This window comes from Carica papaya, chromosome 5 (assembly GCF_054855325.1).
Source record: "Carica papaya isolate Zhongbai chromosome 5, ASM5485532v1, whole genome shotgun sequence".
Lineage (NCBI taxonomy): Eukaryota > Viridiplantae > Streptophyta > Magnoliopsida > Brassicales > Caricaceae > Carica > Carica papaya.
The window spans coordinates 18738625-18766609 of record NC_142313.1 but is presented as its reverse complement, the minus strand read 5'-3'; the positions used below and the strand labels follow the sequence as shown (position 1 = coordinate 18766609).

At 35.0% G+C, this 27985-nt stretch overlaps 1 pseudogene across 8 annotated transcripts; it reads right to left on the bottom strand.

The window, feature by feature from the left end:
* Nucleotides 1–535: 535 nt before the first annotated feature.
* On the bottom strand, nt 536–20593 carry LOC110810761 (chaperone protein ClpB4, mitochondrial pseudogene; annotated as a pseudogene). Of its 8 annotated transcripts, none has more exons than XR_015819499.1 (4): nt 19999–20593; nt 5590–17630; nt 5420–5498; nt 536–770 (listed from the first exon to the last, which is right to left on the bottom strand). The product of XR_015819499.1 is annotated as a chaperone protein ClpB4, mitochondrial pseudogene, transcript variant X2 (transcript). The 8 variants fall into 8 exon arrangements; XR_015819504.1 differs by lacking the exon at nt 5420–5498 and having other exon boundaries at nt 9897–9988; nt 15643–17630; XR_002539015.2 differs by lacking the exon at nt 5420–5498 and having other exon boundaries at nt 9897–9988; nt 16600–17630.
* Nucleotides 20594–27985: the final 7392 nt, after the last annotated feature.

The following is a 27985-nucleotide window of genomic DNA, read 5'->3' as shown; positions in this document are numbered from 1 at the left end:
AGAGAACAAATAAGGATTTTAAAGAGGTTCAACCTCAATCTTGTGCCTGTATCTTTTATTCAAGTTAATTATTTGAATATTTCGACTTTTTTTCAATTTTCTCTTACAAGTGCATTTTTTTTATACCAAGCTCTATTATTTAAATTTTTTTTCTTAAATACCATAGTTAAATATAATTTATCACACTTTTTTTGCAAACCAAAGTAATTATATTACAAAACTTTTAAGTAAGCTCTCAATGAAAGTTGATTTATAAGATGAAGCTCAAGGGGATTTGAAATTTTCTCAAGAAAAGATAAAAGGATATCGAAGCAATTTATTTTTTGATTTTGCTCGCAAATCATATCTAAATTTGTTGGGTATGTGAAATATATAATACCACTCGTAAATAGATGTTGAAAAGAGAAAGATTTCAAATCTATATATTAAATGCATTCTCATAAATGCTTTCTACACTTTGCAGTTTTCGTATAATATGAAGAATTCTTCACGTTGTATGAGATGTCTTGATACCAAACAGTCCACTAACTTCCAATAGAGCAAACATAAAGAGAATATATACATAGCAGCGAAATTATATATTTCAATACAAAATACAAAAGTTGTATTGTGAGGCCAGCAGGCTATCTATATTTACTTACAAATACAGAGAAAACCTATATACAAAAATATACTAGCCTCTAAAAGTTCAACAAATTACATAATCTGCTCCCATAACAAATCTTCGTGGAAGGAATCTAGGTAAGACTAATCAACATACTCATCAGAATCTGCATTTTTGGGTGGGTTGGATTTAGGTGAGTTCCATTATTCAGTAAAATAAGCAATATTAAAGTCGCACAAATATGATTTGAAAATATTTCCTTAATGTAAAGTTAAATAAAAATAGTGTTATATCCAATGTCAATAAACCACAATTCCCACACTATATAATTTTCATTATAACTATACAATTGCCAATAGGTGTTCAAAATTATATTTGATGGGTTTACATAACTCACACACATACACTGATTACAATCCTACGCATGCAGCTACTTACACTATTTACAAGGAGAGCACTAGGTCACCATCTAGTTAAGGGTGGGAGCGAAATCAATCAGTAATAGTACAATGACGTAAAAGAATACATACAATCACTCAGTACTCTGCGATTGTCATCTCATAATTTTTACTCCGGTCACCATCATTGATATCCTTAAGCCCCAGGACCATGAATAACAATCAATTCAGAATTCTTAAACCACTGAACTCGGTCCCAAAAATAGAACCCAATACCACATCAAAAGTCTGATGGCTCCACTGTTAACCTCAATATCTCTCCAAAGAAATCAATAAACCATATTTAACTAACTCTTTGTTATTTAAAACTTAAACTATTTAATATTTTTCTTAATTTTTTTATAAATTTTATATTAATTTTCCCCATTTATTTACTGAAAGTTTGAATTCTTATTGATTATTTATTTAGATTTTTAAGTAGATTTTATTATTTACTAATTTTATTTTTTTCATTTTTAATTTTAATGTTTTAATTATTTTGTTGTTTATTTTTTTTTTTTGTCTTTTAGTTTGTTTATTTTAGATCAATTTTACATTTCCAATCCCTTACAATTTCTATATTATACCAATCATTCCAATTTTCATTTCAAGTTATACCTTTTAAATTCTCCAATTATATTAATTTTAAAATTTCTTTCTAAAAGGTCCAATCTATCCAATTTGTACAACCTGAGAGAAAAAATCTCTCTTGCTGGACCATGGCCCAGTGGGCTTCCGGCTATTACACAAGACAACTATCCCAGGGGCATGAGCTGATGTGCAATGGCACACCCACACATGTCCTTGCACGCGAATGCGCACGTAGTGCCAGACACGGGCACAACTCTGTTGACATTCGAGAAATGCTTGACCAAGCCTCTCACCAAACCTGCGCAATAACTGCTCAACAGCATTGTGCTAGGGATATTTCCCAACACTTCTGAATGCCCAGATATCACACCCTTGCATGGAATAGCACGGCAGGGCCATGAATGCATTGCAACAGCGACACATTGATGCCTGGCACACTTGACATAAGCAATCTGGCTTCTGTATCATCTATTTCCCATTTTCTGTTTTTAAAATATCATTTCCATCATCTATTGCATGTAAACATCAACATTCCACATTAAAAACAATTAAAATAGTTCATAGAATCATCAAAAATGCAAATGAGAACTCACTCACCCTTTTCATTTTAAATGCCACTTTGGTTTTAATTTTGAAAGGTTTTACCGAATGCAATGTAAGCTAAAAATATCCATACTTGCATTCATTAGATTATCACCCATCTTACCTGGAAAAAAGTTGCAGATTTAAGCTGGGAAAACACAAGAAAAGGATCAGGTTCTGAAGGTTCTGTAACACGTGAAACTGTTGTTGGAAGGTGGAATAAATTCCAGATTTCTAGAGTCTTTAAATCTTTTTAAGCCAATTTCTAATAAATTCCGAACATCCTGATAGGTCCCAGTCAGAACAGAAAAATTAAAAACAAATTTTCTCTTAAGGTGAGAAAGAAACCACAAGTTTTGATTACTAAAATTTTCCCCCTTTCCTTACTGCATACATGCTTAAATAAAATAGGTAACATAACTGCTCCCTGATAAGCAGGGGCATGATCTAAGAAGTTAGAAATAAAAGATTGTTTTGGAGAAACTGCATGGTGGTCATGGGAGAACTGCTTTTGCAACTATTTGTTGGGAAACTGCTTCTTCAACTGCTTGGTGGTTGACCCAGTCATGGAAGGCGGTTGCTAAAATATCTAGGATTGGGTACCCGCTGTCTCTGTGATATTTGTGGTGTATCACTACTCCCCTCTTTATAGGAACCTTGTCCTCAAGTTTCTAGTCATTGAACTTTTTTTTTCTTTTGTAAAAATATACTTGCACATATATATATATATATATTGTAATTTTTGTTGAGAAGAATTATGACTTGCGTCATGCTCCCTCTTCTCCTCCTCCATGATGCTGATGATGGGACCGCCCCTGACCTAATCGAATTGGAGATATTGATAGTGTTGGGGGGAATCGGATGATACGCATTTAACGCGCCAAACATGCCCTAATGACTATCGCCACCAACTGAGTTATTATGACTCGTTGCAGAGCCAAGTTGCTGTCCAGTCAACAAAGCAATAGGAGTAGGCAAGTTTATGAAATGCACACCACTAGATATAGTGCTACTACTCACAGATAAGAACAACCACACATTATCACTCCCCATCATCATTTGGTTTCTGCTAGGACTCGCCATGATGCAAAACATCGCCAGAATTGGACTATGACTCATTGGAATTGATCCCGTACTTAATTCCATCAAATAAGGGTTACCCATCTGGTTTTCTGATCTCTTTGTTAAAGCATCCTCATAGTTGGGAAGAGATGTGGAGTTGATGAGCTCCATTCCGTCATCTCTGTTTGGCCACGCTTGGCCAGTTTGGCTCGCAGTATGGCTGCTGGAGCCTTTTGGGTTCAACCCCAAGGCTTTCGTTAATCGCTGGAGGGTAGTTTCGATCTGGTGGAGCTTCTCGGCTATACCTGCCTCCATGCGTCTCAAGCCCTCCTGCAGACCGCCTACACTGATCCTGATCTCCAAGTTTTTAAGTTTCTCTTTGTTTGTTATCATGGTAACCTACTTGAAAAAGGGATAATGGCTTCAACTACTTGCTGACTGAGTCTACCACAACTGCTACCCACCCTTTTACTGCTGAGATACTTTGGGTGTGTAACATTACCTTCCTCTATTTTAGGAACTTTGCCCACAAGGTTAAGATAGTCGGATTTTTTTTTTTTTTTTTGTAATTGGAGAAATGAATATAGGAAGAAGACGACGTTTGATGTTGTTCTCTCTTGCTCGTTTTTCTTTCCTCGTCGTCTCCATCATCATCATTCTCCATGTATTCGCTCATATCAATTCTGACCAAGGCTTTTTCTATGTTAAATAGAAAGCCAGCTAAAGTTTTGGCAAGCTCAGTTTTACCAACACCGGTAGTACCCATGAACATAAAACTGGCTATCGGGCGATTTGGATATGACAAACCTGCCCTTGGCCGCCGGATTGCATCCGCCATTGATTTTACGGCCATATCCTGACCTATTATCCTTTTGTGAAGTTCTTGTTCCAAGAAGACCAGTTTCTCTCTCTCTGTCTGTTGAAAGTTTGACAAGGGTATGCAGTCCATTTGCTTACGATTTCTACAATATCAAGATCTGTAACCTCTTCTCGAAGCAAAGAACTTCCAGATTTTCGAAACTCAGCAAGGTTCTTTTCAGCAACTTCTAACTTTCGCTGAAGGGACATTAGAGTTCTATATATAAGCTCAGCTGCCCGATTCAGGTCATATTCACGCTCAGCAGATTCCATTTCCAGATTAACCCTGTCAATCTCTTCTTTAATGGATCGAATTTGTATCATGAGAGCCTTCTCACGCTCCCATTGCGCAGTTAGTTTTTGTTGTTTCTCTTTAAGCAAGCTCAGATCATTTTCTAGCTGGTTTAACCTTTCTTTTGATGCTTCATCGTCATTTTTAAGAGAGAGCTTCTCCATCTCCAACTTCATGACAGCTCTATCTATTTCACCCAATTCAGTTGGTTTAGAAGTGATCTCCATTTTCAGCTTTGCAGCAGCTTCATCAACAAGATCAATGGAGACTTGCGACAAAGAGGATTTGCTGATACTACTGATAGGTCCCCCATCAATTCTTTCGGTGCTGTTATCACGGAATGGCCACGTATGATCAGACCGGTCCGACGTGTTACTGCTGGAGCCTTTGCAGTTTACCAGTAACGTGTCGGTTAACAACTTGAGGGTGTTTTCGATCCGGTGGAACTTGTGGGCGAACCCCATCTCCATCTGACTCAAGCTATCCTGCAACTCTCTCAAGCTAGCTTCCAAGTTCTCAATTATTTTTTTGTTTGTTGTCATAACTTTGATAGGTCCCAGTCAGAACAGGAAAATTAAAACAAATTTTTCTTAAGGTGAGAAAGAAACCACAAGTTTGATTACTAAAATTCCCCCCCTTTCCTTATTGCTTACGTGCTTAAATAAAATAGGTAACATAACTGCTCCCTGATAAGTAGGGGCATGATCTAAGAAGTTAGAAATAAAAGACTGTTTTGGAGAAACTGCATGGTGGTCATGGGAGAAATGCTTTTGCTGGGAAGCATTTGTTGGGAAACTGCTTCCTCAACTACTTGGTGGTTGACCCAGTCATGGGAGGTAGTTGCTAAAATATCGAGGATTGAGTACCCGCTGTCTCTGTGATATTTGTGGTGTATCACATCCTAGCAACTTATTCCAATAACTAACTAACTATCTAACATTATAAAAAGAATAGAGATTAAGAGTGGGATTTAGCAGAAACCCAGAATCTTACCTGCACAGTCGCTATGCCAGGTACTGCAGCAAGAAGACTTTGATTTTGTGAGATTGCTACAAGTTCTAGGTCTAAACAGCTGGAAGAAGGACGTTTGAGTAATAAAGAATCGAAGATAAACAAATTTTAAAGCAATAGGGCTCACCAAGATCAGAAAAGAAGAACAATACCTTCACTGTTCGCACCAGGCTTCCTCCATGGTATCAGCTTGCACTTCACACTCAACTATCACAACTTTTACCTCACCAACACTCTGTCTCTCCCGATTTGCTTTGGTTTTGGTCTCAAATGAAATGAAGGAGAAGACGGCAGAGAGGGGAATATGTTTTTAAGTAAATTCCTTGACAAAATCTGGCCATCCATTACCATGTAGTCACTCATGGTCGTTGAGGCCATGAGTGGTCGACATATAAAAGAAAGGGATAGTTGGAGTTCAACACCTACCTAGCCAGCTAGGTTCCCTCCGCCAGGTGGCCAAAATGCCACTTGAAGGTTGGGTTAGTGGTGCCAATTCACAACCCAACCAAAAATGCGAGCAAGCCACTACTTGCTGGGGTGTGAAGGCAAACATCCCCCACAACCCATGACCCTAATTTGTTTTCAAATAAATTATTTATTTTATTTTATTCTATTTTTATTTTTTTATCTTTTGAAATTTTTGAAAATTTGAAATTAAATTATAGCAACACAAAATCAAAATCAAAATCAAAATCAAATCCATAATTCTTACAAAAAACAAATATAGAAACCTAAATTTTGAAATTCAACCTGAATAACCCTGAGTATAAATCTCTCATAGCATTCTCAATCTGCTAAGTTGCCTTTTGAGAAGAATGGTGTCGTCATTGTACTTTAACCATATGAATCTTCCGAGATCGCAATACCCTTTCCTGTTTGTCGAAAATATGAACTAGATATTCCTCATATGATAAGTCAGGTTGCAGTGCTAAGAGTTCATAAGAGATTACATGAGCTGGATCATGATGATATTTCCGAATCATAGATACATAGAAAACATTATGAATACTGAAAAGCTGAGTGGGAAAGGCTAGGCAATAAACAACCATGTTAACCTGTTCCAAGATCTTAAAAAGTTTGATGAACCTAGGACATAGTTTCCTACATCTCCCAAATCTCATGATTCCCCTGACCGGAAAAACCCTGAAAGATAGTGATCTCTCACTACAAATTCTAAATCCTTCTTCCTGTTGTCAGTATAGCTCTCTTCCCTACACTAGGCAAAAAGAAGATTTCATCTAATGATCAAAATCTTGCCAATAGTTTCCTAGACAAGGTCAGGTTCTGACAGATGTCTTTTCCCAACTTTGTCCCAACAGGAAAGAGAACAGTAAGGTCTATCATACAAAGCCTCATAGGTGTCATTCCTATGCTAGAATAAAAGTTGTTATTATATACAAAGTCTACCAAAGCTAAATGTTTATCCCAACTACCTCCAAAATCCAAGATAAATACCCTCAACATATCCTCAAGTGTCTAGATAGTCATTTCATATTGCTCATCAGTCTGAGGGTGAAAGATAGTATTAAAAGAAATATAAGAACCAATAGCATCCTGGAAACTCAAATAGAATCTAGAAGTAAATCGAGAATCTCGATCAGAAATAATGGATACTGGATACCATGTAGACAAATGATCTCCTGAATAAACAACTCAGCTAATCAACTAAGAGGATGAGTAGTCTTCATAGCCAAGAACTACGCAGACTTGGTCAACCTGTCGACTACAAACCAGACAGCATTATATCCATAACTAGTCTAGGGTAGTCCAAAGATAAAGTCTGTGGTCACATGTTCCTATTTTCACTCAGGAATAGGGTGAGGCTGAAGCAAACCACTAGGTTGTTGGTGCTCAGCTTTGACTTATTGACAGGTTCTTCACTTGGACATAAAGTCCATGATATCCCTCTTCATCCTTGGCTATTAAAAACGGAATTTCAAATCATGATATATGTTAGTGCTACCAGAATGAATAGATAATCAAGAGGAATTGGCCACCATCAATATATCCTGTTTCAACTCTGAATCATCTCGTACTTATAAACAATTTTTTGAATCATACAATATCATCATCAGAAACCCTAACGTCAGTTTTAACTCTAAAAGAGATCTTTTCTTTTTGTTTCAGAATTTGGGGATCTCTATATTGAGACTCCCTAATTCTCTCTATGAAGTAAGGTTAGAAATGCATATGTGCAAGATAAGCACCATCATCAATGGTATCCAAGGACAAGTCCTAGACAACTATGAGTAAATGTAACTCAAAGACCATCAGCTATGCAAGGAAACTATAACTCTTTCTACTGAGGGTGTCAGTGAAAACCTTAAAAGATTTCACCATAAAAATAGTGCTATCAAATTTTAAAGTGAAAACTGTGACATTCTGGTACCAATTAGGGAAACAATGTCCAATAACATAATATATATATATAAGTGTATAAAAGAATTATACAGCGGAAGTAAAATTCATCCTTTACAAACATTTGATGTTCATACACATCTGAGGTTAAGAAGTTAGCTAACAAAATATATACAGACATTATTCTAGCCACTTCTACCATTACAAAATTATTATTTATCAGAACACAAATTTCACATGCATTCAAACATCCACTACTAGTACGCGAAAGAATCCAAACAAACTTCAAGGGGCAAGTATGAGAGTGATTCTTCACTTTCCTCATCGTTAGGGGGAAAATAGATTAGGGTGAGTTCTATAAAACTCAGTAAAAAAAAAGTATTTAAACTACACTACTAAATTTTCAGAAGTTACATTTATTTAAAGAAAAGTGTCGTTACCTCTACTGTTGATAGTACTTACTGTCAGAGACCGCTGCAAATTTCGTTATATCATTAAGTTTATTTAAAATATTGCTTACAACCTTATGTTTTTAATTACTTGAAATACATTTTGAAATATAAGTCTTAAATCATAAGCAATCTAACAGATTAGTAAAAAACATATATAATACAAAAAATTAATCTAAAACAAAGAATGACAAGAAGGAATAGTGAAAAATATAACCAACATAAGGAAGGCTTATCTAGAACATAAAGTAACAAATAATAGTCCTAGCAATACCAAATTAGGTTACTCAATTTAAGTTCTGTGTTTACAGATCTTCATGCGAAATTGTTCTATCCTATATCAATAGAGGGTAGAAGGGATCCTTAACTACCACTGTGTATGAAAAATAGTTCAATTCGATATATAGTAAGACAGTTAGAGACTATGACAACAATAATAATTTACTGCTGTGACCCCTACAATCAATCGTGATCCACTCTCGTCAGATAAAAAATTAGTACCATTCACAGGGAGTGGTTCACCAACGTTCGATTATAATTATATTCAGTCACCCCTCTATGATAACGGTCAAATGGATTTCAGTCTTTTTCATTGTTCTTAACAATCACAATATCATATTCTAAATTACAGTTCACTGAATTTACTTCGATCCATTTAGGTTCATCAAAATGATTCTCAAAATTTATCAGTTTTCTAATTTCATAAACTACGCTGAACCCAATCATTTGGGCTCATTAAGGCCCAAACAATTGAACTGGGACCCAATAGGGCTCCACTGAACAATAGACCCAAAGAGGGCCCACTAAAAAAATCTAGACCCGATAAGGATCCATTGATTGACCTAGCCCAATAAGGGCCCTACGCACTTGACCCAGGCTCGGTGGGGTTTAATAACTTATCTAGCCCAACAAAGGTCTATTGACCCAACGTGGAACCAGTGGAAGTCCATTGAACTGACCCGGACCAAATGGGAGTCCTTTGAACCTAGTCTAGCCTGATAAAGACCCAGAATCAATCTGGCCCAAATGGGGGTTGTACGTTAAACCTAGCATAATAGGGGTCTATAAATTGGATTGGGTCATTGGGTTCCCCTCTCGAATTAAGATTTAATTGGGGTAACCCTCTCGGCCTTTGCATAAAAGGGTGAGGCAGAGGGCCCAGCCTGTATGGCTTGTTTAGGACGCGAGTGTGCCAAGCAAACCGAATAACTCGGAATGTCGCGAGGGCGACCCTTACATGTATATGCACGAGCGCTCAGTAGGGAAAAACAACACAGCATGTTGCACTTGCCTACTCATCACCTTGTGCGTGCAGACCTCTTAGCGTGCAAACACATTAGGCAAGTCGCACGCGTGTCCATGATGACATGGCATACGTGCAAATACAATAGGTCCCCTCAGCGTGCTGACACTGTGACATCCCTAATATTGATTACAGCATAAAGGTATCAGATACCGATACAAAATACGAGTACATTTAAATAGAATATATGCAGTGAAAATTTTTACAATACAAAATTCCTCACAAAATATATGAGTTTCTAATAATATATACAACTGAAGCCAGAAATAACGATAAAATACAAAATAAAAAAGAAAACTATTTCTTTCACTATGTAAATGGACTCATCAGAGTGCATAACAAGACATACCCTCGTCAACGATCATGGATCCAGGGGATCCAAGCAAGCTTCAAGAGGTAATTCGGTGGATAACTCATCACAAACATCCTCATCGACACCATCTGGGAGCATCCAGCATAAAAAGTGTGAGTTCTAAACTCAGTAAGACATACAGTATTAAATTGACATAACTAATAATTTTATAAAACTATAAGCTTTTAAGAAATACTTTTTTTCCACTTACCATTTGCAATGATTCATGGGAGTAGGATTGTTGTAAAAAAAATATTTATTTAGAAATATCGAGACCATCAAGATAATGTAATAATAAAGATAACACAACAATAGAGAAAATCAAACAAATCCACTTAATTACTATTATTAAGTCTTTTAACCATACTTCGCACGAAATCCATTACGATTTTTTATCTACTTGCTAATATAGACTCCCAACTACCACTGTGGTGACACTATTGGCTACTTATTGCTTGCTCAACCACAGCAAATTTGTTGCTCGCTACACCATAGTTGATTTACGGCTCACCACACCATAGTTGATTTGTGGCTTGCCATACCATAACTGATTTATAGCTTATCATACCATAATACGATCTATGACCATGATCGTGCCAACCACTGTGATCTTAAAGACTATTACCACAGTCGTACTTTACCATAGTAGTCCTAGGATCTTCTACACACTTTTGCACTGTCGTCCATATGGAATGGTCATCTCATGTCTTTTCAGACAGGGTGGGGACAGCTTAAGTAAATAAAATAGTCTAACGAATTAATTCATATTTTTCATGTATCCATTCATGTTTTTTATGTCATGTCAATAATTTCAAATAATTTCTTCTCACATCAATTACATTTCAACTTCGTTCATGAAATAACAAACTAAGCATTTACATAATGCATGTACCATTAAAATAACATTATAATTAATAACTCATCGCACCCTCAAAAATCATGCCATAAATCATGCAATCAAATCAATACTCGCTTCTATATTTTTCTAAAAATGCCTCTTAGAATGCGCAAGAAAATATTGAATTCCTTATTTATTACTAATGACTTTTTGTTAGTTAGTCCCCTTTTTCTTCTTTTTTTCCTTCTTCCTTTCTCTAACTTTCTCTCTTTAAAATTTTGGTCTTGAAAGTGATAATGGGTGAGGAAGAATGGGTGGAGAAGGGTCACTATTTATAGAAAATTAGAACCGTCAGATTTGGAACAAATGTCACAAATCCATGAAGAAAGAAAAAATAATGACATCATCACGTCAGCCAGCCAAGGAGGAGGCATGACTTCCGAGCGGGCGGTGTGCGGAGCTCGAGGTGCCTCACGCCATTCAAGTTTGTCACGCGCAGCAGGCTAGGCCTGGTGCATGCGCAGGCTACTCTGCATGCTGGCACACACACAAGGTGAGGTCTAAGCGCGCGTAGGCTATCTTGCGCCTATCACGTTGCACAATCACGTGTAGAGCCATATGCCTAATGCAACAAGTCTGTGCACGAGATTCGCTCACACAAGGCATACGCTGAGCCATGCGCCTAACAGGCATGCATGTGCACAAGATTCATGTGTAGACTAAGCGCAGGATTGGCGACCAGACTAGGTGCGGCATGGGCGTCGGGCTGATGGGAATTGCACTTGTGTATATGCCCAATAGAACTAGCACTTCTGTGCCTATGCCCAACAGAACTAGCACTTCTGCGTGTGGGCACACAAAAGCCCAAGTTGGTTCTTCCCACAACATTTTTCTCTTCCAATTTTTTTTTGAAATTCTTAAGAAAATAAAATAAAATAATAATAAAATTTTCGATAAATTAAGAAAAAATAACAGAAATTCAAAATAAAATTAAATAAAATAATATTATATCACATAAGTTTACTAGCCAAAGACCCGAATAAAATGGAATCTTAATACCACATGAAACGCAAAGGGTGCGGGGTGTTACAGACACACCTAGCGGGACTTGTTCTCCTGTGCGCGACCACTACGCGCTCGCAGAAAGCTAGGGGCCCTGTCTTGGCACATGGGCATATCGAGACACTACCTCGCACGCACAATCATGGCACAACCACGAGCATTTAAAGCATGCATGAGCAAATTTACACTTAGGCATCCAAAAACACTCCAAAGTGTGAAAAGAAATACAAGCATATTACCTTCACTATCTAGTGCTCGGGTTCCAAAAGGAATGATGAAGTTTTAAGGTTTCGAAGAAGAAAGATAGTTGTTGCAATTGTTTGAGGTGTTTGCAGAATGTTTTCTATAAATTTGAAGAAGGAAAAAGACTTATGGGTGAGGTTTTTGGCACCTTAAGAGAAGAAAAAAAATCAAGAACGGGGGATAGAAGACGTACCATGCAGCTAAAGGAAGAAGGCACAATGAAACCTCCAAGCTAAAGAAGAAAAAAGGCTTTGGTGCTCTCGGGTTGGTCATCTCTCTCTCCCTAGATTTTTTCTTTTTCTATTGAGTAAAGAAGAATAAGTAAAACAAAAAAAGAATAGGAAAAAAGGGTTTAAATATGAAGAGAAGGGGTAGTGTCATATGTTAGATCACATGCATGGTTTAAGGTTGTTGATTGGCCTAAGTGGCTAATCGGTTAGTGAGGGAGGTCATACATGCTCGTAAAGTGGCAGCAGCATCAGACGGCCACTGTAGAAGGCAACTTCTGTCCACACTTGTCGTGTTGGCACTATTTTGCTGGCGTGCAGACGTGCAAGCGCACGGGCTTGCGGGCGTGCAAGTTTGTGTGTCTGCGCATGTTCCAACAAGTTATTTTCTATGAGACTTGCATGTAGGATGTCTTTTCCAATTTCCCTTGTTTTCTATTTGTTTTACATTTTTAATTAATCTTTTTAGGTCAAAAATAAAAATTCAAATCATGCACATAAATTTTAATTTTCAAATTATTTTTGAATTTAAAACACAAGCATCTGATGTTAAACAGGTTAGGGGTGTCACATCCTCCCTTCCTTACAAAAAATTGGATCCTCAAAATTTAAAAGTTTAAAATATTTTAGAATGTTTTTTCCATATCTTGTCTTCAAGTTCTGAAGTAGCTCCTTCAGGGGAGTGATACTGCCACATTACCTTGACCATAGGGATCCTTCTGTTCCTCAAGACCTTCTCTTCTCGATCAAGGATCTCAACAGGATACTCCGCATAGGACATGTCTAAGCGAACTAGTAGTCGTCGATACGAGATGATATAAAAACGGTCATGGTGGTATTTTTTGAGCATTGAGATATGGAATATATCGTGTAGACCTATGAATTTCGGTGGCCAAGCAATACGGTAAGTCATTGGGCCAACACACTCCTGTATCTCGAAAATCCCTACAAAACAAGGACTTAATTTTCCTCTCTTCCCATACCGCATACTTCTCTTATACAAAAAGATCTTGAGAAAAAAACAATCACCCATAATAAATTCTAAGTTCTTCCTCTGAATGTCTGCATAGCTCTTTTATCGACTCTAAATAATGATGAGGTTCTTGCAGATAATAGCAACTTTGTCTACTGTCTCCTGAATGAGATATGTCCATGGGAGACATCTATTTCCAACGTCACTTCATCAAGTAGTGGATCAACAAGAGCTACCATAAAAGTGCCTTGTATGAATCGATATCAATACTTCAGTGATAACTGTTGTTGTAAACAAACTCCACCAGAGACAGATAATGGTCTCAGCTACCACCAAAATCCAATATAAAGGCCTTTAACATGTCCTCCAACATCTAAATAGTTCATTCTGAGTGGCTATCAGTTTATGGATGGTACACATTGCTAAAGGAAAGACGAGGATCCCTATCAGACACCAAAGAAATTAGAATGCCATGGAGCCTGACAATCTATAGAACATACAACCTACCCAACTTGCTAATAGAATCAGTAGTCTTGATTATAAGGAAGTGGGTTGATTTGATCAATTTCTCAATAATGACCCAAATAATATTGCGATATGAACTAGTTCTTTGTAATCTCTGATAAAATCTACAGTCACAAACTCTCATTTTCACTCCAGAACAAGGAGACACTGTAGAAGACCATTGGGTCTCATATGTTTTGCCTTAACCTGCTAACAAGTGAGACATCTAGAGACAAAGTCGATTATATCTTTCTTTATACTTGACCGCCAAAAAACGGCGCTTCAAATCCTAATACATGTTCATGCTTTCTAGATGGATAGCCAACTTAGATGCATGAGCTTCCTTTATAACATCCAGTTTAAGTTCGGGGTCACTAGGTGCCCACAATCGGTCTTGAAACCTAAGGGTCCCATCATTGAACATTTTAAAGTCATGTTATTCCCCTAATTCTAACAACTCCTTCTACTTTATTACCTTGGGATTTGTATATCTGGGTTCCCTGTTCTCTGGATGATAATGGGTTGGATCCGAATTTGGGCAAGATAAATGCCCCACCACAATGGGCAATACTTTGCCACTATAACTCGTACAATCAATTGTGATCCACTCTTGTTAGAGAAAAAACCAATACTATTTATAGGGAGTGGTTCACCAACGACCGATTAATGTCATATTCAATCACCCGTTAGTGATAACGGTCAAACGAATTTTAGTTTTTTTTATTGATCTTAACAATCACGGAATTATAGTCTAAATTATAATTCACTGAATTTACTTCAACCCATTGGGTCCATCAAATCGATTCTCAAAATCTATCAGTTTCTTAATTTTCTAAACTACCTTAATTCCAATTATATGGGCCCATATGGGCCAAAAATTGAACTGGGACACAACAGGGTCCACTAAATAAACTTGGACCCAAACAGGGCTACTAATCAAACCTACACTCGATAAGGGTCCATTAACTAACAAGACCAAATAAGGGACCGAAGTATCCAACCCAGACCCAGTGGGGTCCACTAATCGACCTAGCCCAATAAGGACCCATTGATCCGACCCGAACCCAGTGAAGGTCCATTGAACCAACCCAAACCTGAATGGGGTGCTTTTAACTTAGCTCAACCCAATAAGGGCGTATAATCAATCCATCCCAAACAGGGATAACCCTCTCAGCCTTCACCCAAAAGAGCAAGGTAGAGGGCTCAGCCCACACGGCTTCCTTAGCACGCAGGCATGCCAAGCAGACTGCATAGCTCAGCATGTCGTGCAAGTAGTGTGTCCTGGGCAAGTTGCCCCACGTGCTTGGGTATGTCAGGACAAGCCCTTACGCGCAATGCATGCATATGTGCACGCGTTTGACAAGGCAGCACAACGCAACGCGTTGTGCATGCCTTTTCCTCACCTCGTGAGCATAGGACTCTCTGTGTGCGAACACGCTTAGTAGGTCGCACATACACACATGATGACACACACACACATACATACAATAAGTCCCCTTGACGTGCTGGCATATCTAGCAGGACCTGTGCTCCTGCGAGTGGCCACTGTGCGCACGCAGTAGGCTGGGAACCCTGTCCTAATACATGGGCGTGTCGAGACAGTGTCCCTCGCACGCATAGTCGTGGCATAGCCATGAACCTTGATCCTTTAAATTTGTCCCAAATCCATTTTTCACTCTCTCAAACCATACCTTTTAAAAGCATTCAAGTTCATTTAAAGCATGCATGAGCATATTTATACTTAGGCATCCAAAAACACTTCAAAGATTCATCAAATGTTTGATAAAATGCATACATGGAATAAATCAACAAACAAGGACGCATTTTGATTTTTGAAATAGGTTAAAAACTTAAAAAGCTCATCAAAAGTGTGAGAAAAAATATCAAGCCCCTTACCTTCACTGTCTAGTGCTCAAGTTCTAAAAGGAATGATGAAGCTTTGAGGTTTCGAAAGAGAAAGACATCTATTGCAGCTATCCAAGGTGTTTGCATAATGTTTTTTTATAAATTTGAGGAAGGAAGAAGGCTTATGGGTGAGGTTCTTAGCACCTTGAATGAAGAAAAGAATTAAGAATGAGGGATAGAAGACTTACCATGCAGTTAAAAGAATAAAGCACGATGAAACCTCCACAATAGAGAAGAAAGAAAGCTTCGGTGCTCTCCGATTGGCCATCTCACTCTCTCCCTAGCTTATTTGTTTTTTTTATTGAGTGAAGAAAAAGAAGAAAAGAGAAGGAAAATGAAGATGGAAGAGGAAAAGAGGGTTTATATTTGGAGAGAATGGGCCATGTGATCCATTAGATCACATGTATGCATTTTAGGCCATCCATCGGCCTTAGTGGCCGACCGACTGTTGAGGGAGGTTGTGCATGGTTGCCAAATGGTGGTAGGAGCAGACGACCACTATAGTAGGTAGCTTTTGTTCGAGCGAGTGCAGGCACTATTCCACTAGTGTTCAGACAGGCAATCGCACAAGCTCACGAGCGTGCAGGATTGCGTGTTTATGCATGTAACCACATGCTGTTTTTCGTGAGACTTGCCCGTAGGATGCCTTCCCCAATTTCCCTTATTTTTTATTTGATGGCTTTGGTGGTTTCATAGTTTTTTATGATGCTTCTTGCCTAGACTTGAGTTGTGTACTTATAAAAACATGGTAAAGTAGTTGCTCACAAATTTAGACAATTAAAAACACATGAACTCAACTACCCTAAGCATGACCTTGAGCTCGTGGCCATTATTTTTGTGACATCTTTGAACCTGTTTGACATCGGAAGCTTGTGTTTTAAATTTAAATTCTAATTTGACAATTAAAATTTATATGCATGATAAAAGAGTCAGAGATAGAAAGCGTACTCTCAATGACGGCTAATGTAACCTTTGCATCTGGCTCTACCATTTGGAATACATGACCCCTAAAAACTAATTTACGAATTGCTTGGGGACAATCTTTCACATAATGACTAGTCTGACCACAATTATAATAGGCATTGGTGGCCTTATAATAGGGACAATCACCATGCCTATTTCCACACTACTTATAAATAGGCCAGAAAGGGTAACAATACGTGTTGATGGTGGAGTAGTAATAAGAGTAACTCTAGGTCGCTTATCAACTAGACCCTGAGATGGTTGCTTCCTCTTCAGATGATCAAGAAGCCTAGAACCACTAGTTTGTTTGAACAGAGCATAAAGTAACTCTTATATTAATTGAGTACCGTCAAGGACCTCAGCATAAGTGTTTGGCTTAAACATAGCCACACGGTCATAAATATCTGCTCTATGACCCTTTAGGAATCGTCAGGCCCTCTTGATCTCAGTGGAGACCAACTTAGGTGCAAATATGGACAATTGTACAAACTTGGCAGCATAATTACTAATTGACGTGTCGCCTTACTTGAGTTCGTGAAACTCATTTTCTTTCTTCTCACAGACCTAGACCAGAAAAAAGTTCTGATAAAGAGCATTGAGGAACCTCTCCTAAGTGATAAAAGTAGGTAAGGTATCATGTTTGAGGCGCCACCAATATTCAGCCTCACCAACAAGAACAAAACTAGCAAGGGGGACCTTCTATTCATCAGTCAGATCAAGTACAGAGAAAATCTTCTCAATCTGTATAAGCCATCGCTCGGCTAACATGGGATCAAGACGACCATCGAATTCTGATGGATTGAGCTCCCGAAACTCAGAAATACTACTGGCAGTGGTCTCATTTTGTGCAGCTTGATCATTAACTAGGCACTGACAATCAATATTTTGTTGTAGATGCACCTGCTGATCCACAACATGGGCCAAACCTTGAATAACCCTAAGTACCTCAGAAAACTCTGCCCTATTAGGGACATTGTCAGGTCCCTCTGTAGGTGGCCTTCCCCGTGGTGTATTGCCTACAAAAGGGAAAGAGATATTAAAAATAAATAAAATATTCATAATGAGTCTAAGGTTTCAAATAACTTAATAGGATAGTATCTTAATATGAGGAAACCTAACTCTAAGCCTCAATTGTATGAGACGTTTCTAGAATCTGCTTTGATGACACCTGTGATGCCTTGATACAAAACAAGGCACCAACGTTTAATAGAATAGACATAAAGAGAATATATACATAGCAATAGAACTATACATATCAATACAAAATACAAAAACTATATTATGAGACCAACAAGCTATCTATATTTACTTATAAATAAAGAGATAAACTATATATAAAAATATATTAGCTTCTAAAAGTTAAACAAATTACATAGTCTACTCCCATAACCAATCCTCTTAGAGGAATCTAGGCAATGCTTCTGAATATACTTATTAGAACCTGCATCTCTGGGGGGTTGGATTTGGGTGAATTTTAATACTTAATAAGATAAGTAATATTAAAGTCACACAAATATGATTTGAAAATATTTTCTTAAAGCAAAATTAAATAAAAATAGTGTTATATCAATGTCAATAAACCATAATTCCCACATTATACAATTTTTACTATAACCACACAATTGCTAATATGTGCTCAATACCGTATTTAATGGGTTTATATAACTCTCTCTCTCACACACATAGGACTAGACACATCTTCAAGTTTTATTGTCGGTTTTTGAATATAGATTAAGTTTCACTTATTACAATCTTACGTATGCAGCCGCTTACACTATTTCTAAAGAAGGTACCAGGTCACCATTTAAGTAAGGGTGGGAGCAAAATCAATCAATTACAATACAATTACATAAAAAAAAGTACATACAATCATTCAATACTCTCCACTCGTCATCCCATAATTTTCACTCTGATTACCATCATTCATGTTCTTGAGCCCCAAGACCATAAATAGCAATCAATTCAGAATTCTCAAACTACTAAACCTGATCTCAAATTAGAACCCAATACCACACCCAAAGTCTAACGGCTCTCCTCTTAATCTTAATATCCCTCTAAGAAAGTCAATAAACCATATTTAACTAAACTATTTATTATTTAAATTTTAAACTCTTTAATATTTTCTTTAATTTTTTTATAAATTTTATATTAATTTACCCGATTTATTTAGTGAATGTTTGAATTCTTATTGATTATTTATTTAGTTTTTAAGTAGATTTTATTATTTACTTATTTTACTTTTTTTGTTTCTAATTTTAATGTTTTAATTATTTTATTGTTTATTTTATTGTCTTTTAGTTTGTTTATTTTAGATCAATTTTAGATTTCCAATCCCTTATAATTTTCATATTATACCAATCTTCCCAATTTTCATTTCAATTTATACCTTTTAAATTCTCCAATTATATTAATTTTAAAATTTCTTTCCGAAAATTCCAATCTATCCAATTTGTACAACCCGAGAGAAAATCTCTCTTGCTGGGTCATCGCCCAGTGGCTTTCACGAAGGCCCTTCGATATAACTTTTGCCTGTCCGGCCAGCATGGCCCACTGGCCTGTTAGATAAGGCAACTGGCCCGTAGGGCATGGGCTGATATGCAGTGGCACACCCGCACGTCCCTGCACACGAATGTGCACATAGTGCCAGACACGATGTGTCTGTACACTCGCACAGCTCTGTTAGCATTCGGGGAATGCCTGACCGAGCCTCTCACCCAACTTGCACAAGAACTGCTTAACAACATTGTGCTAGGGATGTTTCCCGACATTTCTGAATGCTCAGAAATCACCCCCTTGTGCGGAATAGCATGGTAGGGTTGTGAGTGCACAGCAGCAGCAGCACATTGGTGCCTAACACGTTTGACATAAGCAATTTGGCTTTTGTCATCGTCCTTTTCCCATTTTCTGTTTTCAAAATATCATTCCCATCATTTGTTGCATTTAAACATCAACATTCCACAATAGAAACAATTAAAACAGTTCATATAATCATAAAAAATGCAAATGAGAATTCACTCACCTTTTTCATTTCAAATGCCACTTTGGTTTTAATTTAAAAGGTTTTATCGAATGTAATGTAAGCTAAAAATATCCATATTTGCATTTACTACATTATCATCCATCTTACCTAGAAAGAAATTACAGATTTGAGCTAGGAAAACATAAGAAAACAGTCGAGTTTTGAAGACTGAAAGAAGGTTCTGCAACACACGATATTGTTGCAGGAAGGTGAAATTAATTCCAGATTGTTAGAGTGTTTAAATATGTTTAAGTCGATTTTTAACAAATTCCTAACATCTTAAGAGCTTATTCAATTACTAACTATCTAACATTGTAAAAAGAATAGAGATTAAGAATGGGATTTAGCAGAAACCAGAATCTTACCTGCACAGTCGCGATGGCAAGTACTAGAGTAAGAAGACTTTGGTTTTGTGAGATTACTACAAGTTTTGGGGCTAAGAAGCTAGAAGAATGACGTTTGAGTACTAAGAATCGAAGATAAACAAATTTTAAAGGAAAGGGGCTCCCTAAGATCGGAACAGAAGAAGGATGCCTTCACTGTTCGCACCAGGCTTCCCCCTCGCTACCAGCTCGCACTTCACACTCGGCTATCACAACTTTTATCTCACCAGTACTCTCTATCTCTCCCGATTTGCTATGGGTTTTGTTTTAAATGAAATGAATGAGAAGAAGGTAGAGAGGGGAATAAGTTTTTAAGGAAATTCCTTGGCCAAATCTGGCCATCCATTGCCATGCAATCACTCATGGCCATTGATGCCATGAGTGGTCGACAGCCAAAGGAAAGGGATGGTTGGAGTTCAACACCTGCCTAGCCAGCTAGGTTCCCTCTGTTAGGTGGCCAAAATGCCACTTGAAGGCTGGGTTAGTGGTGTCAATTCACAACCCAACCAGATATGCGAGCAAGCCACCGCTCATAGGAGAAGGCTATCCGTGGGCACAGTCCTTGGGGCTGGGGTATGGGGGCAAAAATCCCCCACAATCTGTGACCTTAATTTGTTTTGAAATAAATTATTATTTTTTTTTATTTTTTATCCTTTAAAATTTTTGAAATTTTAAAATTAAGTTTGAACAACACAAAATAAAAATCAAATACATAATTCTTACAAAACACAAATCTAGAAAATACCTCATTCATTAGATAACTATTTACATACATTTTTCAAGTGGTAGTTATATGGTATCTTCATGTCACTCCTTCATATATATTTAAAAACCGAAAATATAGAAAATGATTTGAAAACGTGATACATGACACACTTTTTTATATTATATCTTTAAATATGTTTATATAACACTGAATCAGTGTAAAAATAATGTATAAAATATTTTTTTACATCTTTTATTAGAAAATTTATATAACAAAAACTATGTGAAGAAAAAATGTAAAATTTTTTATGTTTTAAAAATTTTATGAAGTAAAACTATAAAAAATTAAAGATACGAAATATTTTTTAATAAATTTAGAAAAATTCATGTAGTAATGTGATGCATATATGTAAATATATTTTTCACATAATAGCTTTTCACATTTTAAATGAAAGCTTTAAAAGGATGGTTAAATTCTCATGTGGATAAACTTTTTATATCATACATATGTTATTTCGAAAGTTTTAATTGTATGGCATAGTAACATATAATAATTCTTTGCATCACACTCCATTTTTCCTTAATGTGAAAAATAATTTTTATTTTTTATAAAAAATATTGTCTAATCAAAATCTCAAATTACTTTTTAAAAGTAATCTTGAGCCAAAATTTGAAAAATTTCTTAGTTACATGAAGATTTAAAAATGAAAATTGCATTTAATAGTATCTTTTATTTTTTCTTCAATCCTTCTTTTTTCAATTTTTGTTGCATATATTCATGAAAAAACTTATAATAACATTAAAATAAATTAAGAATTTCGTTAATTCATCAAAATCAGTGTATATTTATCAACAACCTTATTTCATGATAATTATTACACATAAAGTGATGCAGAACCCGAGAATCAAAGATTATATCCAGAATTCCACAAATATATCTAGTATAGATAACTTAGAACCCTAAATAAATCCTCCCTACCAAACTCACAACTAACCTATAATTAAAAATTTGGGTGATTGGGATGAAAGAAGCAATAATGAATAAACGTCACAAGATAACTTAATAAGTTAATTCAATTCTTGATGCAACATGAAGAATAAGAATTCTCACTTGTCAAAGTTCTACTAAATGTAAAGAAATTCATTCAATAATCGAAATAAGTCATATTACATTACAAAATGATATATTTATAGACTAAAACACCTAGATTCTGTCAAAAGATCATAATTAGATGACCTAGGAAACATGTATATAATTTAAATGACCTAGAAGAACATAGTATTAAATGATCTAGGGAAACATTATATTAAATGACATAGAAAAATATAATATTAAATAACTTAAGAAAACATGAACATAATTTAATTATCTAAAAAATGACCAAAATAATCCTGAACATTCATTCTAAATTCTGCCCACACACTTGGACAAAATTAATAATTTTTTTTTACTTATTTGATTTTTTAAATAGTTTACATGTACTAAATTCTTGTTGTATCTATCTTTGTACAAAGTCTTGAAATGTATATTTTAATTTCTTGGCTTGAAATTTTGTGATTGGACCAGCTAGCATAATAATATCTTCTTCATGCTTTTCTTTAATGCCTTTTGAATCCATATCTGTATTATAAAGATTTTATGACATTCTAAGATAAATTATTGGTATTATCTTGCCATGAACATATTGCTAGCATTAGCCATGAACTTCATATACATAAAGAGTTATATTTCAATATTAACACTTGGCAATAAATCTAAATGGTTATACACACATTATAAAATATTCACAAAGTATTAAAAGAAATACAGAACTAGTGAGTTTGTTAAACTTATTTCGACATAAGGCCCATCATATCCATATTCAACGAATACAAAATAGATCAACGTAGTGCAATATAATACACATGTTGTTAAAATCAGATAATATAACAAATAATATCATGCATCATCATAGTTTAGTTAATTTATCTAAAAAGAGCACTTAGAGGTATAAACAGAAATACAAGATCCTTTACCGACACTTGGCGAATAACCAAATTCCTAGAAGTGGATAGAAAGGGTGTTTTACATCTAGAATTCCTATAATGACTCCTAGAAACTTTTTCCTTACTTTCTCTCTCTAAAACTCCATTTTCTCTCTCTAAAATAGATGTAAGAAGAAAGGAAGATGTGAGTGGGTGGAAAATAAGGGGGAGGGGCAAAATTTATAATTTTTGGGAACCATCGAATGCGTGTCACGTGGCAGCAAAGGAGAGGTTGCCACAATGGGACTTGTGCGACAAGGGTGTCATGCCCTGCCGATGTGTAGGGTTGTGTAGTCACTTGTAATTTTTCCTGGGATTTTTCCTATCTTTCACTGTTCTGATTTTTCACTGTTTTTCTCTCTCTTTCCTAAAAATACTAAAAAACTATGTGCACATATTTTAAAATTTTTCTAAAACACGAGTTAGTTTTAAAAGCATTATAAAATATATGCAAAATATTAAATATAAGTAACCTTAAGGCCCAAATGGAGTTTTTAGCATCATGTTTAAGCGTAGAGGCCTCGTGGTGTTACATTCTTCCCACCTCAAATAAATTTGGTCCTCCAAATTTGCAATTTTCTTCGTAACAACTCAGGAAACTTCTCTTGCATGTCTTTCGCAAGTTCCTTCTTGCTTCCTTCAGCGTGTGATGTCGTTATAGTACCTTAACTATCGAGATTCTTTTGTTGCATAGAATTTTCTCCATTCAATCGACAATCTCTGTCAGGTATTCCACATAGGTCATGCTCGAGTTGAAGAAAATCTGTTGATAGGAAATGATGTAGGAAAGGTCAAGATGGTATCCTTTAAGCACGGAGACGTGAAAAATATTGTGAAGGCCATGAAATTCTTTGGGTAGGACGAGATGGTATGCTATAGGGCCTACATGTTCTAGGATCTCGAAAGGTCTAATGTAAAGATGATTAAGCTTTTCTCTGTTCTCGAACCACATATTTTCCTTGTATGGAAAGACCTTAAGAAAGACGTGGTCACCAGCAGCAAACTCCAAAGATCTTTTTCGGATGTCAGCATAGCTCTTCTAGTGACTTTATACAATGACGAGATTCTTCCGAATGACAGCAACCATGTCGACAATTTCTTGAACATATTTCGTCGCAAGGACATTCCTATTCCCAAACTCATTCCAACATATCGGTGATCGACAAGGCCTATCATAAAGAGCTTCAAATGGAGCCATGCTAATACTAGAGTGGTAACTATTGTTATAAGCATACTTGTAAAAGGAAAGGTACATATCCCAATTACCACCAAAGTCCAGTATACACGCGCATAACATGTCCTCCAATGTCTGGATAATACACTCAGATTGCCCATCAGTTTGGGCACCGATAAACAGTACTGAAGTAGAGGCTAAAGCCAAGAGCTTCTTAGAAGCTATCCCAAAAGTGAGAGGTGAAACGAGGATCCATATCTGACACCACAGAAATAGAAAGCCATAAAATCAGACAATCTCCTCGACGTATAACTGAGCCAGCTTATTGGTCGAGTCAGTAGTCTTACTTGCAAGAAAGTGGACGGACTTGGTCAGTCTGTCCACAATGACCCATATGGCATCACGATTGGAGCTGGTTCTTGGCAAACCCGTGATGAAATCCATGGTCATGTGCTCCCATTTCCACTCAGTTATGGGGAGACCTTGTAAAAGACCACTATGTAACACCCCGCCTATCATTGTGCTAAAATTATTTGAAAACTCTATTTATTTGGATCTTTAGTTACCTTAAATTTAAATTAATTTACGATGTTCTCGAGATTCGTAATTTTAATATATTTTTATTTTAATTTTTATTTATTTTATTATTTTTAATTATCATTTCCCATTTCTGTAACCCCTTTATGCTTGCAGCTTCTTCTTCCCTAAATGATAGTAGCTCATATGAGTTTTTCAGACCCGCAAGCCAACGCTGCAACCAATTTTTTCCTCTATGATTGGGAGTTATTTCTTGAACTTAGGAGTGTTTATCAATAAGGTAAGCAAAGAGGTAGTGTTTTTTTTATGTAAATTATTGGTTTTCTAGCTTTTAATCGGTAAATCTTTTAGTAAATCGTGCATGCATGTTGTTTTTGGTTTACTGAAAGGTGAGTGTGTGTTCATACTTTTTTTAATATTTAATCTTTTTTTTTTGAATTATTTGGATGATGAAAAATTTAATGGAGATTCAATTAATTGTAAATTATTCAAATAAATCATACAATAATTAATTAAAACATCATGTAATATTTGATTTAGATAAAAAAAAATATGACAATATTATTATTTGTGAAACATTTAAATTATAATAGAATAGTTTAAGAAAAAATTTTAAGGGCAAAATTGAAAAAACACAATAGAAAAGTTGTGAAGAAATCACTTTAGAGCATAAAGGAACATTTTCCTATGGGAAAATGTTCAACTCTTATGGGTCTGAGGGATGTTAACTGAAGTGTAAAAGGGAAATATGGAAAAGATTACTTGGATCCAAGATAAAGGAAATATCAACTAAGATTTGAACACTTATATCTAATTTGGGATACTTTATGTATATTTACTTATACTAATATGCAATTTTATACCTTGTAAAACAAACTTTGGTGTTACTTTATATTTTGGAAGTTTTTAAATTTTCTTGCATGATCATAAAGGTTTGAACTTATAATAATATTAGAGTTAAGTTGACTCACATAAATATATGATACTTCGTATGTATTATATGTATATGTATATGTATATGTATATAATATGCGGGCCAAATTAATTTGCATGATCTTTTACAATTATTTTTTTATTTTTTTGTGATGATTTTGAAAATTTATTTTTAAGAAAAAATTGAATTTTTAAAACTTCATTTGTTGAATTTTTCATAGAAGGAAACTTGCTTTTTTTTTCTTCATATTTTTAGAGTTTTGTGAGTGAATTTTTATGCAAATTTTTATAGTGATTAATTAAAAGTTTCAATATAATAGTTGATGGAAAATTTATGATCAATTAATAATGAGACAACTCTTGCTCACTAGTAAATTAAGTAACCTCTATAGTAATAACTACTTTAATCAATTAAAAGTCATATATCATAAAAAGTTACTATATCTCATAAATCGAGTTTAAAAATCATATCAGTATTAACTTGATCGCCAAACTAAGTGAGCTTTGCATGACTGTGTTTAATATTTTATTTTAGATATTTGCTTAAGTATTTGGTATTTTGAACTCTTAATGATAATCAATTAATGAAGATTATTTAACACACTTATAATTTATGATTGATTATTAAAATATGATAATCATATATATATATATATATGTCTTTTTAAAGATGGATAATTTCTTAATCTTTTGTTAAAACTTGAAAACAATTGATAATTGTTTAAAATTTTATTTTTTCTCCTATAAAAATCAATTTCAATTTACATTTTGAAATTTTTACCTAATTAAATTTTTAATTTGATTTGTTATGATATTTCGATTTATTAACACACTGATTTTTAAGCAAAATTTTTATTATTCTGTATACTTCAATAATGGGGAGATCTCTTAATTACATAAAATATTTTATGTTCTATTATTGCATTATCATTAGCGATATGTTTGTAAAATATTTTTAAAAACCAAATAAAGTAAAATAAGTAAAGACTGAATTTTACACACACACACACACATATATATATATATATAATAGCTTATAGCTTATTGAAGGAGTGATAAAGTGAAATATAGATTTATTAAATCTACTCCAAGAACTCTTAACTTTCAAGTAATGAACTCTAATTTTATTGTAGATTCCTATTCTAGGTAAGTACTACAAGATCTCATATATTAAAACTCGTGGTTATGGACTCGAATCTATTAGTATGCAATATTTTTTTTCTAAATAAAATTCTTTAGTATGTAAAAAACTAAGAAAATACTTTTATTATTGTGTAATCCTTTTTGGTCCCCATGAACGAAGAAGACTAGGCTAGTCTAAAGATGGTTATTGGTTCAAGCACGCTAGAGGGGTTGAATTAACCGAAACCAATTTTCCAATAGCTAAATACTTCAATTGTTGAAGAATCAGAACTTGAGGATTATTATTTGGTTCAAGCTCTTAGCCCTGAGAACCATCTTGAATGGTTTGCATGTTAGTAGCAGTAACATTTGAATTAAAAAGGCTAACTTTAGTGATAGCGCAACCCTCACTTACTTAAAAGCTTTTGGATTGGTTGGGTTATTATCATGAAAGAAAATCAAAGCATTATTTATACCTTCAGCCATCCAAACATTCACCTCAATAAGTGCATTTTGAACAAGCCATTTTGATTCAGATGATCGGTTCAGTGATAGATGTAGACAGTATTAATAATATTGGTTCTTAGGACATAAGACATTACCGGTGATAGGTCGACACAAAGTTCCTTATTTACCACTTTGCATTTGTAATGAGTATGACTTTGTCCTCTACAATGCGTGCATAAATTAGGTATTCAAAAAGAAATGATTTTTTACTATTGATCCATACATAGTAAATCCAATCTAAACATGATTTTAAAGATTTTTTTAGAAGATCAACTTTTATATAAACTCTAGTTATGTTGTTTGAGAGATTAATTAGATTAAATTTATATATTTGTTAAATTAATTAATTGTCCAAGTTTATTGTACGTAATGAAATATATATATAACACAGAAGGATTTTTCCATACCACCGACATTAAAAAAAACTTTGGTCAACCAGCCATATTAGTATAAAACACTAATAAAATACTTTAAGGTAAAAAAATTTAAAATTATGTAATATAAGGAAACACAATAATTTACTCTGACTTAAATATGTGACTATTTATTTTTAGTTCATTAGACTTATATTAAACTCAATCTAAGTTAAATAATAGTTTATTAATTTTTCTATTTGAAATATAAAATTTTATTTTATTTTTACTTTAAATATATGGTATTAATTTACTTATTTTGATATATTTTGAAAAAAAAATTTCAAAACCCTATTTACTATTTTTATATGCACCTAAACCAACGAACTACTATCATATCTTCAAACTATCATTTAAATCATCATAAAAAATTTTCTCAAGAAAAACCAAAGAAAAAAATCATCAAATATAATATAAAAATTAAATTATAAAAACTCAAACATAATTGAATATTTTTTTTTTTGTAAACATGCTTATATATACAAACTCGTAGTACAACGCCTAGTGAAAACAGTGATCACGTCCTCCAAGAGCCAATCAGATTGCACCTGTC